Genomic DNA, 14587 nt, shown 5'->3' with positions numbered 1-14587 from the left:
CTTTGATTTGCTAAATGTATGGCATCAAATTCTTCTACGAGCCTCTTGAGAACATAGAAGGCTCTGTCGTATTGTTGATCACATCTCATTGCTTTCTTGTTAACTGTCAAATTTAGCTGCAGCAGGATGTCTTGCTTGGAGATTTTAGAGCTGCCATCGGATGCTATGGTGTTGTTGTCCATTGTATCAAATGTTGGTTACGATTTTGCAGTGGTGTACCGTTTCATGATATATTTGTCCAGAAACTCGTCAGCCCTCAGGTAATCCAGAATGTTCATGATGTGCAGGCAGAACAGACCTATAGTGTGATAAATGCACAATTCATTGTTTGTGAGCCAACAATGAGGTAGTATATAGTGATATCATAGTAGTAGTTTAGTAGTTTAGCTGTTTATTTATTTATTTCATTTTTGCACTCACCTGTGTAGGTCCAAAGCTTGCATTCACACTCATATATTTTATTCTTTGGGTCAGCTACAACCTGGAATTCATGCATTGACCAGGCAAACCTTCTTTCCTCATCATTGTCTCCCTTGTTGTGGTAGTACACAAGGTACTTAGTGTCCTTTGTTGTTTTTTGCGTGGAAGAGTGTGTTGTTTCTCATCCTCTCCCTCATCTCGTTGTATACGGTTCTCATATACTTGATAGCCATGTCTTCCTCATAGCCGTGATATGTTTTTATCACTGGATTTTTCTGCATATGTCAAAAATAAGTGTTTAGTCGAGCAGAGTAATTGATTTCTATATAGATAGCAAGGGCACATGTTCAAGGAATTCAAAATATGAGGTTTTTTGTCTTAATACCATGCTAGCCATCGTTTGCTCGTTCTCCTTCTACAACCGGGTTTGTATGCAAGCATTTACCCTCCTAGCAAAATTGTGTAGGTTCTGGGTCCCCGTGACAAACCCTCTTTTCAACACATGATTTATGATATATCTTCGTTGTGTCGAAGTGATTCTAGCATAAAAAATGTTCTTGTAATATGCTGATAGCCACATTTTCCTATCACTCCACAGCTGCATCATCATCGGGTCGTTCTGCAGGTTGTACTTCTGCGTGAGTGCAGCCCATGGAGCTTCAAACTCTATTGGCATTAGTGGACTTTTTAAGATAGATGTGAACTCTCTTTGAATGTTGGATACTTTTTGTACATAAACGCCAGGTATTCCTTGAACTTCTTGAGGATGTGCAAGTGGCATAGCTCGTGGACGGTGTTTGGGAATGCTTGTGGTAGAGCTTTTGCCATTGATGGGCATTGGTATGCATGAATAAAAAAATCAGGATATAGAGTTCTTTATTGAACTTCATTCATCTAACTAATCATGTAAAATGTAAATTGCTTGTCGCACTAGATGGTGAACTTCTGTGATACAGTTACATGAACTTCACAGCCAACAATAGGTCTATCTAATCATGTGACAAGTATTTTTTTCCTTATTGCAGTGTTGTTGAACTTTTGTGCTGACAGTGCTTGAACTTCACAGCCATAACTACATTTTTCTAAAAAAAAATCTTTCTAAACAGTGGTTGTCACATATATTTTTTCTTCATAATACAGTGTTGTTGAACTTCTATGATTCCTGTATTTGCACTTCACAGATAGCACAATGATTATTTAATCATCTCACATATATTTTTGCTTCTTGTACTGTTGTTGGACTTCTGTGCTGCCATTGTTTGCACTGCATGGTTTACTTTCTTTTCAAATTCAACCAATATGTACGCAACATACCTGTGAGAATGCAAGTTGGGTGTTTGTTGTACATTCACCATACAAATGTATCAAAGAGCCACTTGAATGATTTTGCATCTTCGTCTCTGACTAGGGCAACAACAAATATTGTTGACTTCAAATGGTGGTTTGTTCCAACGAACACTCCCAGAGGCATATGAAATCTGTTGGTCTTGTAAGTTGTATCGAATGTTATGCAATCACCAAAGTCTTGATGCGCTCCTTGGCAACTTACGTTGGACCAGAAAATGTTTTTTATTACATTGTCGTTGTCTACTTGTATGTCATTGAAGAACTCATCATTGATTGCCTTGATGTCTTCAAAGAAAGATATAAGTTTCAATACATCACCCAAGTCATCTTTCCTTGCATTGATAGCTTTCCTGCAAATTATATATACAAACATGCATTTGTTATTTTTGCTATCAAGGGTGGTGACTTAGGATGCTATGTACATTACAGTATGTGCATTTTCCAATACTTACTGGTTTAGTAGGTCTCGTCCAGTCATGCTCAGGAATTAGCTTCCATCTTTATTTTTTCATATCATGGACATTATTGTTGTACGTTTGACATGATGGTACAACAAGAGCTTTACGTACTCCAAAATAGTGGTGTCATAATTCTTGTGTGAGTGCAAGAATACCAGCATGTCAGCAGTTTGGATGAAGTGGTGATTATGATTGTATTCGATGTCCACCACCATACAAGTGTTATCCTCTTGCACCTTCACCCTCATTCTTGCATTGCAGCATGTCCTCTGCAATGTTTTGTTTTGCTTCCTGTCAGCCTATGAAACAGTAGGATTGTGTTTCCCTTGGAACACGCAAACAAAGTACTTGTGATTATCATTCCTGATGCGAAACTAGTGTGCCTTGCATATCGGTTGTAAAATTCCCAGGCTTTGTCTACATTCTTGAATGGCATCTTAAGTCTTGGTATTAGGTAATCTGGGAGATCCAGCATCTGCAAAAAAAGAAAAAAAATCAAACTGTATGTTAATATGTTATTTATAAATATGTTATGCTGGTGGTGGTAAATAATAGCAGATCAGAATAGATGCATATATAAGTACTTAATTTTGGTTCACTTACGTGTGTGTATGATCGCAACTCCACCAGAGTCTGTTGTTGGCCCGCTGGGATGGGGTAGGGTGGGGATACCATAGCAGGGTGCAGGAGTGGATCATGATGAGGTAGGAGGATTAAAGATGGCCTCTCTCTTGTTTGTGTCCTTTTGCCTTGTGGTGGTTGTGGAGGTATGGTAACCCTGGTTTTTGTTTGCTCTTTTGTTCTGTCAAACAATCCACCAACCTCATGTCATGTACGATCACGAGTTGTAGCAGCAGGATCAGCATCCGTCGACGGTAGTGTGCAGAGCACTTTCCTCTGTGAGTGTGTTACTATTGGAATTGTCCTGGCATCTGGTTTACTTGCTGCTCTTTCACATTGACGAGCCACACCAGGATAACCTCCAGAGTTATACCCACAACCTAAGCTAACACCCTCCGCCATCAATGTACTTGGAAGTCTTCTGGTGGATATACAGAATCCGTGGGGGATTTCCAGCATCACCCAATTAGGTGGAGGCGCAAAATGGTGCGGATCAGGGTGTGACCCAACATCTTGGAAGTTTGCTAGGTTTTCGGGTGTCACCCAATTTTGGTGTGGAGCAGATTGGGAATGCCGAGGGTGTGTTTGAGGTGTGACCCATTTAGGGGGTGGAGTAACGCATACAGGCTTAGGGTTGTATAGTTGTTGATGGGAAGTTCTAACCTTATTTCTGCGTCTCTCATCCTGCTGGCATTATAAAAAATGTATTAGCACAAGTCACATCTACCTATACTGGTGTAGTTGAACTAAGCTTTCTTCATAGTCTGAACTTCCCATAAAACTGTTGTTATAATACAAAGATTGCAAGCGAATGAGTCACAACTTTTTTGTAGCTTAACTGAGCATTCTTCACAATCTGAACTTCTGGTTTGTCAAGGGGTAAGGTTTACTGATATTTGAACACGAGTCACAGCTACACTCCTATCTATAGTTAAACCTGACCTTCATGTCATTGCATGGTTGAACTTACAACTACATAACAACCTGAACTGCTTGTTTCTTGCTTTGTTTCATGTCTGCAGATGTGGGAGGGGAACACAATGTGAAGTTTAACTAGTTGAACTTTGTCTCATTTTACTAGTTGAACTTCACATGGTGTTTCCCCTACCACATTTTTTAACATATGTAGACAGTAGCCAGATATTTTGTTTTTGCAGCCTGGACTGAGGCTCACACACAAGTAGAACTTCACATGTCATAAAGAAAATAACAGAAAAATAGCAGGAAGTTCAACCATACCTTGGCTAGAAGTTCAGCCACCCTTTTTCCAGTAGTAGATAGGCTACCTTGAGAGCAATGTGCATGACATTTTGGAGAGGAATCCCATCGCATTCCATGGCTTGCAGATGGCGCGAAGTTCATATGCCTGCAGCAAGAAAGTTCAGGTTCTTGTGGCACCATGTTAGATCAGAAGATCAACGAGGAAGAGGCAGGAAGATCATGTACCTATAGATTAAATGGTTGCGCTGCTAGATCAGAAGGCTCTGCCGCTGACATGCCGCCAAGGTTTCTCCCTCACGCCGGCAGCTTCGTCGCCTCCTGTCGCTGCGGGCTCCCTCACACCGGCATCCGCCGTCGCTCGCTCGCCCACGCCGACGGTCGGACGGGAGGTGGAACGAAGGGGACCGACGGTAGGGACGGTGGTAGAAGCGATGGGAGGGGAGATCCCGGAGGTCGATGGCGGCGAATCACGGCGGAGGTGATGGCCGGCCGGTGCTTGAGGGGATGAGAGGAGCAGAGGAGGCGGGGATCGGGGTCAGGATCAGGGTCAGGATCGCACCTGGTCCCTGAGTTTGGGATGTTCGGGAGGGCCCTGTCTGGCCCTATATAGGGCTGTTATGATCAGAATAACTATTCTGATCCTGCGATCATAATAGTGTTGTCCAAACTACACGCTCTATTCTGCTAATATTAGCAAAATAGTTATTCTACTAACACTTACGAACTGCACACTCAACGCAAGGGCACTGCACTTTCTGTAGCAAAGGTACTGCAATACAGAGACTAGTGAACTTCGCGTCGGAAAAAACTACATGCAGTGTTTTTTGGTACCTTTTTCACTCTAGTTTTTTAACCATTTGTTGGAACGAGGCATGTAATATACCGTTAAAAAGCTATGCATTAGTCGCAACTTCACCATGTTGAACACTTTTCAAGATTCCTCACAGTATAAGAGCAGTTTTGAAAATGGTGCGGCCCATGACGAGTGACAACGAGCTTTTTTCGCGTTTTTTCTAAACCGCTGGTTGGAATGAAGCAAACGATACACCATTGGAAAGATATCATCGAGGCACAACTTTTTCATATATATTAGTTTCTCTAATTCGTTATGGTTTAAGAGCAGTTTCAAATTTAGTAAATCGCGAAATTGTGTTTTCAATTTTTTTTGCAAATTTTTGATCCAGTTTTTTAACCGTTTGTCGAAATGACGATGTGATATGCCATTGGAAAGCTACGGACGAGGCACAACTTTCATAGGTAGAAATGTTTTTGAGATTCCTTATGGTTTTAAATTAATTTAAAAATGGTGCAGCGGACGATGAGTGGCAGCAACAGCTTTTTCGTGATTTTTTGAAAACCGCTGGTCGGAATGATCCAAATGATACGCCGTTGGAAAGATATCGAAGAGGTGAAACTTTTTCATGTAGAACACTCTCTCTAATTCTTTACGGTTTAAGAGCTGTTTTGAAATCACCAAAATACGACCACTTTGTTTTGCAGGGCACGCAAATCAACGTGTGTACTGCATCAGAGAGAATAACGCACTGCTGCAGACGGAAAACCGCACTGCATCCGACTGTCAAGTGAACTTCGTGATTTCTTTTGTCGCACGTAAATTTTATCACATGACTTTTTGTGAGTTTTTGTTGTCTTTTATTCAACTTTTTATGAACAAGAGTGTACCACAGAGTTGAGAGGAAGTGAACCTCGACAGATATCGAAGTGAACCACATTATTATCCTGTTGTTTTGCTAATGTTTTTGCACTTTTCATGTTGGGCTCAAGTGAACAACATCAATCTCAAAGGTGAACCACATCCGAGGAGCAAACGCACTCCAAGTGTTGATGTAGTCGCCTGAATTTTGAGACACGCGAAACAAATTACACTTCATATAGAGGGATAGTGAGCTGCTAGACAAATGGAGTGAACTACATTTTTTGTCTCTCTTCAAACAAATTTATTCAATACCGTGAGCATCACGCAACCGCACTGCAAGCACCCTCGCCGATTTACTGCACACCCATCCACTACATTGCAAGCGCCCTCGCACCGCCGCGACGACCCAGGCGAACTGCAGTGTTGTGCCCAAACGAAATTTGAAAAGGCAAAACAAAATATTCCTGGACTTCAAACACTACATAGACGCACCACAACTTCTGTTGTTGGGGAAAAAGGGAACCACCACACCATCTTTGCCGGTGTCGCCCAACACCATGGTTCCCAGTGCGGTAGAGCTCGTCCTCTCCTGAGACGTAGCAATAGGAAAAGGAGCAATGCGGCTAGCGCCATGGATTCTCCCAATGAACTGCAAATGAATAGTAAGTGAGCTGCAAAAAAATCAAAGGAGTTGCAAATAAGGGGAGGCAGATCCTATGATGTGTATCAAACCAAGAATGTTCAGAGCGCTCGCTAGGGCACTGCAAGAAACCTGCACAGAACATGCCCGCCGAACCTCTTTTGAGTGAACTGCATGTCGCAGCACCGTCCCTCCATCTACCTCGTGTGGCTCCCCGGCTTTTTGTAGATAGTGCTCCACGGTGGAGGAAGTAGAATAGAGGGGGTCAGGTGGACTCACCTTCGACTTCGTCGACGCGAAGGGTGGCTCTTCTCGTGCACTATAGGGGAGAAAGTGGTCAGGGTAGTGGTGGATCAGCCACTGCCGGCAGCCATGTATCTAACCACGCACATGGGATTAGGAGGAGGCTCATGGGGGAGGACCTCCGATCCGTCATGGCGAGAGGGAGGCAGTGGCGCTGCAGCGCCGGGGAGAAGGCGGCGCAGGGGTGAGAGGGAGGCGGCAGAACGACGACGCTAGGGAGACAGCGGCGCAGTGACGCGAGGGCGGCAGCGGTGCGGGAAGGGAGGCTGTGATGCTGCAGCTGGGGCGCGGGGATGGAGGCGGCAGTGCTGCAGCGGGGGCGCAGGGAGGAAGGCGGCGGTGCCGTGGGGTGCGGGGAGGGAGGTGGCGGTGCCATGGAATGTAGGAGCATGGGGAAGAAAGGAGTGGGATGGGGCAGGTCATGGGATGGAGGAGCACGGGGGAGAGAGGAGTGGGGTGGGTAGCACCGTGGCAGGGATAAGGTGGTTTTTTTGTGTGCGTAGTTTGGTCTGCCATCGTACATGGTTAGTTTGTAGCTGCGGCGTGGGTCGGAAGGTGTTAGATAAACACTATTCTGATCATGGGATCAAAATATTATTCTGATCACAACATGAACTTCCTGAGTTACACGCCTGAACTTCCCTCTGTAGGTACCCGACCTTCGGGCTATCTTCTCAACTGTGTCTCCTCGCGCGATTTTTTTGGTCAGCCATGCTCTATGTGATGTAAGTGTAATCTACAAACGGTTTTTAGCAACTAAATGCCCGTTTTAAATAGGAATCTCGCTCATTGGCGGATTTGCTCTCGGGTCATGATGAAACATGTCTCTATTGCAATTTTACTGCCTGAGTTATTCGACCAGAACTTCCCCTAGTGCTAGGTTGAACTTCCGCAAACATTGCCCAAATGGGGCTTGCGATATACCGTTGGAAAGCTATGTACACGAGTATCATGACCCAAGTTAATTTTTTGGCAAAATGTAAGCGGTTTAAGAGCAGTTTTGAAAACCATTTTTTCTTCACACAAAAACATGAATCGTATTTTCGATTGCATTTCAAAACCGTTTATCGGAATGAGGCAAATAATATGGCGTTAGAAAGCTGCTGCAAAAATGCTCCTTCCACATGTTGAAAGTTTTCTCTAATTCCCTACGGTTGAAGAGTAATTTGGAAAATCGTAAAATTTTGCAAACCGAACAGTCGAGTTCGTATTTTCGATGTCATTTCTAAACGGCTAATCCAATTAAGGCAAATGATATGGCGCTGGAAAGCTTATGAAAATGCTCTACTTCTTCATGTTTAATGTTTTTTTCTAATTTTGAACGGTTTAAAAGTAATTTAGAAAATGGTCCAAGTTGCATCGAGTTTGTATTTTTGAGCTTATTTTTTAACCGTAGGTCTGAATGTAGCAAATGATATGGCGTTGGAAAGCTTGAGAAAATGTGAAACTTTTTGGTATATATTGTTTCTCCCAATTCCTTACTGTTTGAAGTCAATTTTGAAAATGACTAAAAACGTATTTTTTCCATAATTTCTACAAACTTTATCGGAATGGGGCAAATAATATACCGTTGAGAAGCTAAGGAAAATGCGAAACTTTTTCATGTTGATGGTTTTCTCTGATTGCTAGCTATTTCAAGTAATTTCGAAAATGGTGAGATCATTCGTTCTGCCTTTATCGCGAAACAGATTTTTCAAAAATTCACCACGTGAAGAACCTGAACTTTTCGACATGTCTACTTGAACTTCACTCTGTTTTTCACGTGCTTTTTTTGCCCGTAGCTCTCGATCCACTCACCGGAACACTCACCGGGATTGAGGAAGTAATATACCGGTGGAAAGCTGATGTAAACACACAACTTTCCCGTGTTGATCGTTTTTTCATACTCACGGCGATTTTAAAAGTTTTTCATCTGAAATTCATTCACTATAGTAGTCGAACTTCTTGTTGTTTTAACATTGAACTTCTCTGACATATTTTTGTTTGTAATTTTCTCATCCATTCGTCTGTGTTACACAAATGATATTCCTTTTGTACAAACCTCTCACACAATATTTTTTTAACTTTCTCTGACGGAGGACTTGAACATATAACAACAAAACTTTTAGACTTTTTTTTATTCTTTTTAATACAAAATGCACACCGTGTAGTACTTGAACTTCTGGCAGTTATCAATCTGAACTTCTCTCGGTTAAGTGAAAATATTTGAGTTTTTTTATGAATTTTTAATCTGATTTTCTTAAACCCTTTTATGAATTTTGAAGCTCTCTATTTTTTTAAAGTTAAACTTCTTGTTATTTTATTTTTGTACTTCTTGTTTCCATTTTTTAATAACAAGGTAAATCTGAGTTTTCTATAATCATCGAACTGCTCCATATTTTTAATATGGACTTCCTGGTTTTATTTCTTAATCCTTTTTTGTGAATAAAAATATTTTAAGACACCAAAACAACATTTTTGCACGTCAAACCGCATCATCTTCAGAAATTGAACCTCTTCTATTTTTGTTTTCGTTCAACATTGTTTAGCACGTCGAACCGCGTCATCTTTAGAAATTGAACTTCTCCTTTCTTTTTGTTTTCTTTCAACATTGGTTTGCATGCCGAACCGCATCATCTTTAGAAATTGAACTTCTCCTTTTCTTTTTGTTTTCTTTCAAAATTGGTTAACACATCGAACCGCGTCATCTAGAAAAAATGATTCTTAAGTAAACATTGAACATACCTTTTTAGAAATTAAACTTCGTACTTTAATTTTGCTAAGAAATAAAAAGAATTTGAGTTTTTTTTTTGTATAGATCGAACTACTCTATTTTTTAAAATTTGATATTCCTGATTTTCCTTTTTTGAAATCAAATTGCTCCAAAAAAATAAAATATTTCTCCATCTTCATTTTATTCTTATAGTAACGGGAAAAATATCTAAGTCTTTTTGTGAAAGTTAAATAATCTGAACTTCTCATTTTCTTGTTTTTGAACTTCATTTCTTTAAAAACAGGGAGTATACGGGAATGAAATGCTCTTCGCCAACCTCTCTGGACTTCGCGCAGGAATAAAACATTATTTTCTATAGAAACCCTGTCGTCCCCAACCTCTCTAGAGTTTCTATATTGTTTCCCAATTATTTTCTTCGGGGGTATTGGTCCGTTTGTAGTGCTGAAAACACACACTCTTTGAGAGAGAAGAAAATAGTGGTACATCTTCTGAAGACATGAACCTATGGGGCAATAATATTTGAACTTCTTTATAGAAGAGAAGAGCAGGAGGTTGGAGTGGTCAGAGTTGCCGACGGTAGCGCACATGCGGCAGGTGGAGTGGTAGATCTATGTTTTTTCAGCGACAATAATACATGAACTTCACTAACTTTTTTACATCGTCAAAAGAAGATGAAGAACAAAAGTATTGGTTCTCATTGACATATAAACAAGCATGTAGAGAGCATAGAATCAGAACTTTGTAAATCCTAGGTTTTAATATACTACGAACTTCTTCCTTTTTTTAGTTTGAACTTCACATTTTTGAACTTCTTAATCTTATTCTTAGAAAGAAAATAATTTTTTAAATAAGAATCATTTTTTTTCTAAATCGAACTTCATACTTTTATTTTCCTAGGAACGGAAATAATTTGAGTTTTCTATATACATCGAGCTACTCCTTTATTTTTATTAGAACTTCTTCATTTTATTTCTTTAGTAACAAGGAAAATCTAAATTTTTTATAAATATCGAACTTCTCTATTTTTGCAATTTGGACTTCTTGGTTTATTTCTTTTAGTAACGGAAGTATCTTAGTTCTGTTGTAAATATTGAACCGTGTACAATTTAAATTTGAACTTCTGGATTTTTTTAATTTTAGAAACGATGAAAGTCATTTTCATTATATTTGAAGTTCTTTATTTTTAAATTCAAACTTCTTATTATTTTTATTTTTGATACAGTGAAATATCCGCTTCTAAGTTCTCTTTTATTTTTGAACACTTATTTTTCTTTGAACTTCCTTTCATCTTCTTGTCAGCGAATTTGGATTTTCTGGCATCTATACATCAAACGATTGCATTATTTTATTTTGAACTTCTAGTTTTCATTCTTTAATAGGAAGGAAATCTGAACTTTATATAATCATCGAACTGATCCTCTTTTTAATTCGGAGTTCTAGCTTTTATTTATTTTTGTAATGAAAAAAATCTTAGTTTTTTAATAAACATCAAGCAACTTCATTTTTCAAATTTGAACATCTAGGTTTTTTTGCCCTTTTTAGGTACATTTTTTCGTTGATGGGTTTGATTTTTTCAAACCTCCCAAATTCGGTTTATTATATGCATGAACTTTTCTGGAGGGCAATACTTGAACAATTTTATAATTATCGTTATGTTATGTGTGAGCTCTACATTTTTACTACTCGGAGTCGACCATATAAGCATCAGTAATTAGCGAACATGTACTTTTTCAATACATCCTTTTGAGAAATGCACCTTTTTTCTCTATGCGAACCTCAACTTTTTATATGTATGAACTCCTTTTGTGAATTTACATTTTATTTCTACACACGAATTTCGTACACGAACTTTCTATCATTTTACTATTTTGCACTTCTTCATTTCGTATAATTGAACTTCCTTCCCTTTCTGTTATATATACAAAAAAGAAAATTAAACCACCCATTTTTTGCACGAACACACACAGAATGCACACACACACAGTTTTCGTAAGAATGACGTAAAATTGGTAGATGGCATCAACTCATACACAAGAACGAAGAAAATTAAAGATCTCTACAATGGTCACACGCAAAGAGAGAGGAGGACATCTGCCGCAAGCATTTTTGAGGAGATCTGCCACACGCATTTTTTTCATACTTGCCGCAAGAATTTTGTTCGAACCGCCACAAGAATTTTTCTCGACCTGCCATGGATGCAAGAATTTTTGAACTGCAAGTAGTGAAAACATTGGAGAAATCTTTGTTTGTATCAGAGAGATGGAAACTGTTCTTGTTTGTAAGTTTTGCATTTCTTCTTCTTTTCCATAAGTGTCTTGTACTAGAGAACAACTTCAACTACATTTCTTCTTTTTCTTTTCTGGAAACATCTAGTGGGCACACTAATCAGAAACGTGAGAACACATTTTCTTTTTTCTTTTTGTTGACACCATCTATACAAGATAACATTTGTTTCCTGAATCTATGATGAGGAATGCCCATGAAGTATGTTTCCTGAATCATACTTCGCACAGTTTTCCGAATCATACTTCACTGAAAATTTCAGGATACAAATGTAGGATTAAATATATGAAGTAACAAACACCCAAAAAATTATTAGGCCATAACCAACCACCCTGAACTCTCTCAGAATCAATATATGAACTTGCATAGTTTCTTTCTCTTAAAAAGAGCATCCTGCATTATTGATTTGCAACTCAAAATACTTTTTTCATTTGCAGTTTACAGGAAAAATACCATAGGACTGTATGCATAAAATCAATGTAGCACATCAAGCTATCAAGGACAGACACATAATAGCACTCTGTACATCTGTTATCCATGGATGAACATGCACACACGAGAGAAGTATACGAGCTAGCGAAGCAACGAAAGATCCTTGGCAATTAAAAAGCTGGCTCCCACCATCTACAACCTAGCTATTCAAGCATGTGACTGGGGCAGTACCTTGAAGCAGCCTGTGCAGGAGCAGCCAGCGGACGACGTCCAGCTGCAGACAACATCCAGGAGAGACAACAACGACGGAGTGACATGCGAGGAGAACCTGAGCACACACAAGTCCTGTAGGTAGTAAAATTTCATTTTGTCAACCATAGAACGTTATAAATGTTTGTGCTGCTTTCATAATTTGAAACTCACCAATATCACAGTTGCAGGTTAGTCGTACATTGAGTTCATCAGCAGCTTATAAAATTTAGAAGCCAAATCACAAGTACTACCAGCAAAAGAGCGGAATACATTTCCAGTCTCCTGCTTTTGAGAAGCAGTACATACTACTGTATGTAGCTAGGAGCATGAATACATCATGTACTCCCTCTGTTTTTTATTAGTACAATGCAACATTTTTTATTTGTACGCACTTATTAAAGTTTGATTGGGGTTTTGCTCATTTATACAGTATGTACTACTCCAGCTTCAGAACTGGACACCCAAGTTAATTACCTCCCTTCTGAACATGGACAAATCCCAGAGCAACCTGAACCGAATGAAAAACAACAGACAGCTAGAGTATCCAGCCAGCCAAGAACACATTGGACTGGAGAAGATCAACACACTGGACTACGGCATTATTAATTACTAAAGAAAATGGTGGTCTGCAAAATATTGAGAGAGAGGGACAAGGAAGATGAGTTACCTCGTCGCTAGGCTGTGAGACGACCTCCATCATGGAGGCACTAGGGTTAGAGCGCGTTGGCAGCAAGCGGTTGGGCTGCGACAGGGGACAGGATGGAGGAGTTTCTCTTGCAGTAAACATGAAAACACACAAACTCTATAATCAATAGGTTACAATTCATATAGACCTTGTAGTTACCTAACTTGAACTTTAATTCCCAGCCACTTTTAACTGTAGTACCCTTCAAACCATTGAGATCCACTTCCGTAAGATAAGGATGGGCTAGTTCCCTATGGTGGCACTACCAGAAGCAAAAGGTGTGTAGAATCGAAATCAGCTAATGAGAGAAGTAGCAGCAACAACAATCACATAGGAGAGAAGAGCAGCACCAACATAATTTGCGTGTGAGAGAGACTTGCAGGGGCACCTCGGCTCGATTGATCCATCCGCGACTAAGTTCGCCGTAATGCCTTCTTCTTCCTCTCAAACCACGCCGGCTCTGTCCACACATCCGTGGCCTGAAGTTAACCACCAAGTTAGATGATAGAAAAAATTAGGCCACATAAAAAATCCCCTTATATGCATTAAAACAAACACGTATGGGGGATAATCACAAACACAGCCCCATCTATGTAGAACATGAAGTTTCCCCAATGTTTTTATAGATAATGGAGCTTCAAGACAAGCCAGATGTATGTGTTAAAAATCAAAATGGCTAATGCTATGCTACTGATGAGGCTGCACCTCAGGTTGGACTACCCACGGGACGGTGGCGGGACACGGGGTTGCAAAGGCTGGAGAGGTCGAACAGGGATGTCGCACGCAGTTGGACTGCGTGGCTGCACGGACGAGAGGTTGTGTTGTAGGTGGGGAAGCCAGGGTGGTGTGGGAGGTTGTGCTACAGGTGGGTGTCGCCTTGCTGTCGGCATGGGTGGCGCGCACGGCGGAAGCCGGCGACATTGGATCGGGCGCGGCCGCGGGAGAAAGATTGTAGCGGGGCAACGACAGGAGGTCAGCAGAGGGGTCGCCGGAGGAGGTGGTCGATCCCACCAGCCCGTCGGACTAAATTAAGGTGGTGATCGTCGGCGCGCGGCGTCCGGGGGAGGTTGGTGGTGGCCGGAGGCGCGAGGCGTGGGGGAGGATGGTGGTGGCGGTTGGCGCGCGGCGTCTGGGGGAGGTTGGTGGTGGCCGGCGGCGCGACGCCTCAGGGGGAAGTTGGTGGTGGTCGTCGGCGCGTGGTGTCGAGGGGAGGCTGGCGGTGGCCTCAGGCGACGCCGGCAGGAGCAGGTGTCGGGATGTACGGCGGCGCGCGGCGGGGAGATGCACGGTGGTGCGCGGGGTCGGGAAGGCCAGGAAAAGTTGGGGATGGGCCGGTCATCATGTGTTGATGGGTCAGTTGTTCGTTTTGTTTTTTGGTTCGGGAACAGTTCGGGAACATCCACCTAGCTGAATGCCCGTGCGTTATCACGGAGCAACAAATTTAGGCTCTACACCACAATCGTACCCATCATTATAGAACCTACACTCTTGTAATCTGACAACATTTTCTCTGCCTCTACCACTATCGATAATGCATGAATTAGTGAATCTAATG

At 41.1% G+C, this 14587-nt stretch overlaps 1 long non-coding RNA gene across 6 annotated transcripts; it reads right to left on the bottom strand.

Annotated features, from left to right (window-relative positions):
* Positions 1-11346: 11346 nt before the first annotated feature.
* On the bottom strand, positions 11347-14386 carry LOC125512660. Of its 6 annotated transcripts, none has more exons than XR_007285475.1 (4): positions 13738-14385; positions 13015-13511; positions 12327-12440; positions 11347-11566 (listed from the first exon to the last, which is right to left on the bottom strand). It is a non-coding gene; the product is annotated as an uncharacterized LOC125512660 (long non-coding RNA). The 6 variants fall into 6 exon arrangements; XR_007285476.1 differs by having other exon boundaries at positions 12327-13294; positions 13387-13511; XR_007285473.1 differs by lacking the exon at positions 11347-11566 and adding an exon at positions 11771-11912.
* Positions 14387-14587: the final 201 nt, after the last annotated feature.

This window comes from Triticum urartu, chromosome 6, assembly GCF_003073215.2.
Source record: "Triticum urartu cultivar G1812 chromosome 6, Tu2.1, whole genome shotgun sequence".
Classification (NCBI taxonomy): domain Eukaryota; kingdom Viridiplantae; phylum Streptophyta; class Magnoliopsida; order Poales; family Poaceae; genus Triticum; species Triticum urartu.
The sequence above is the reverse complement of the archived record's forward strand: the minus strand, read 5'-3'. Positions and strand labels throughout refer to the sequence as shown.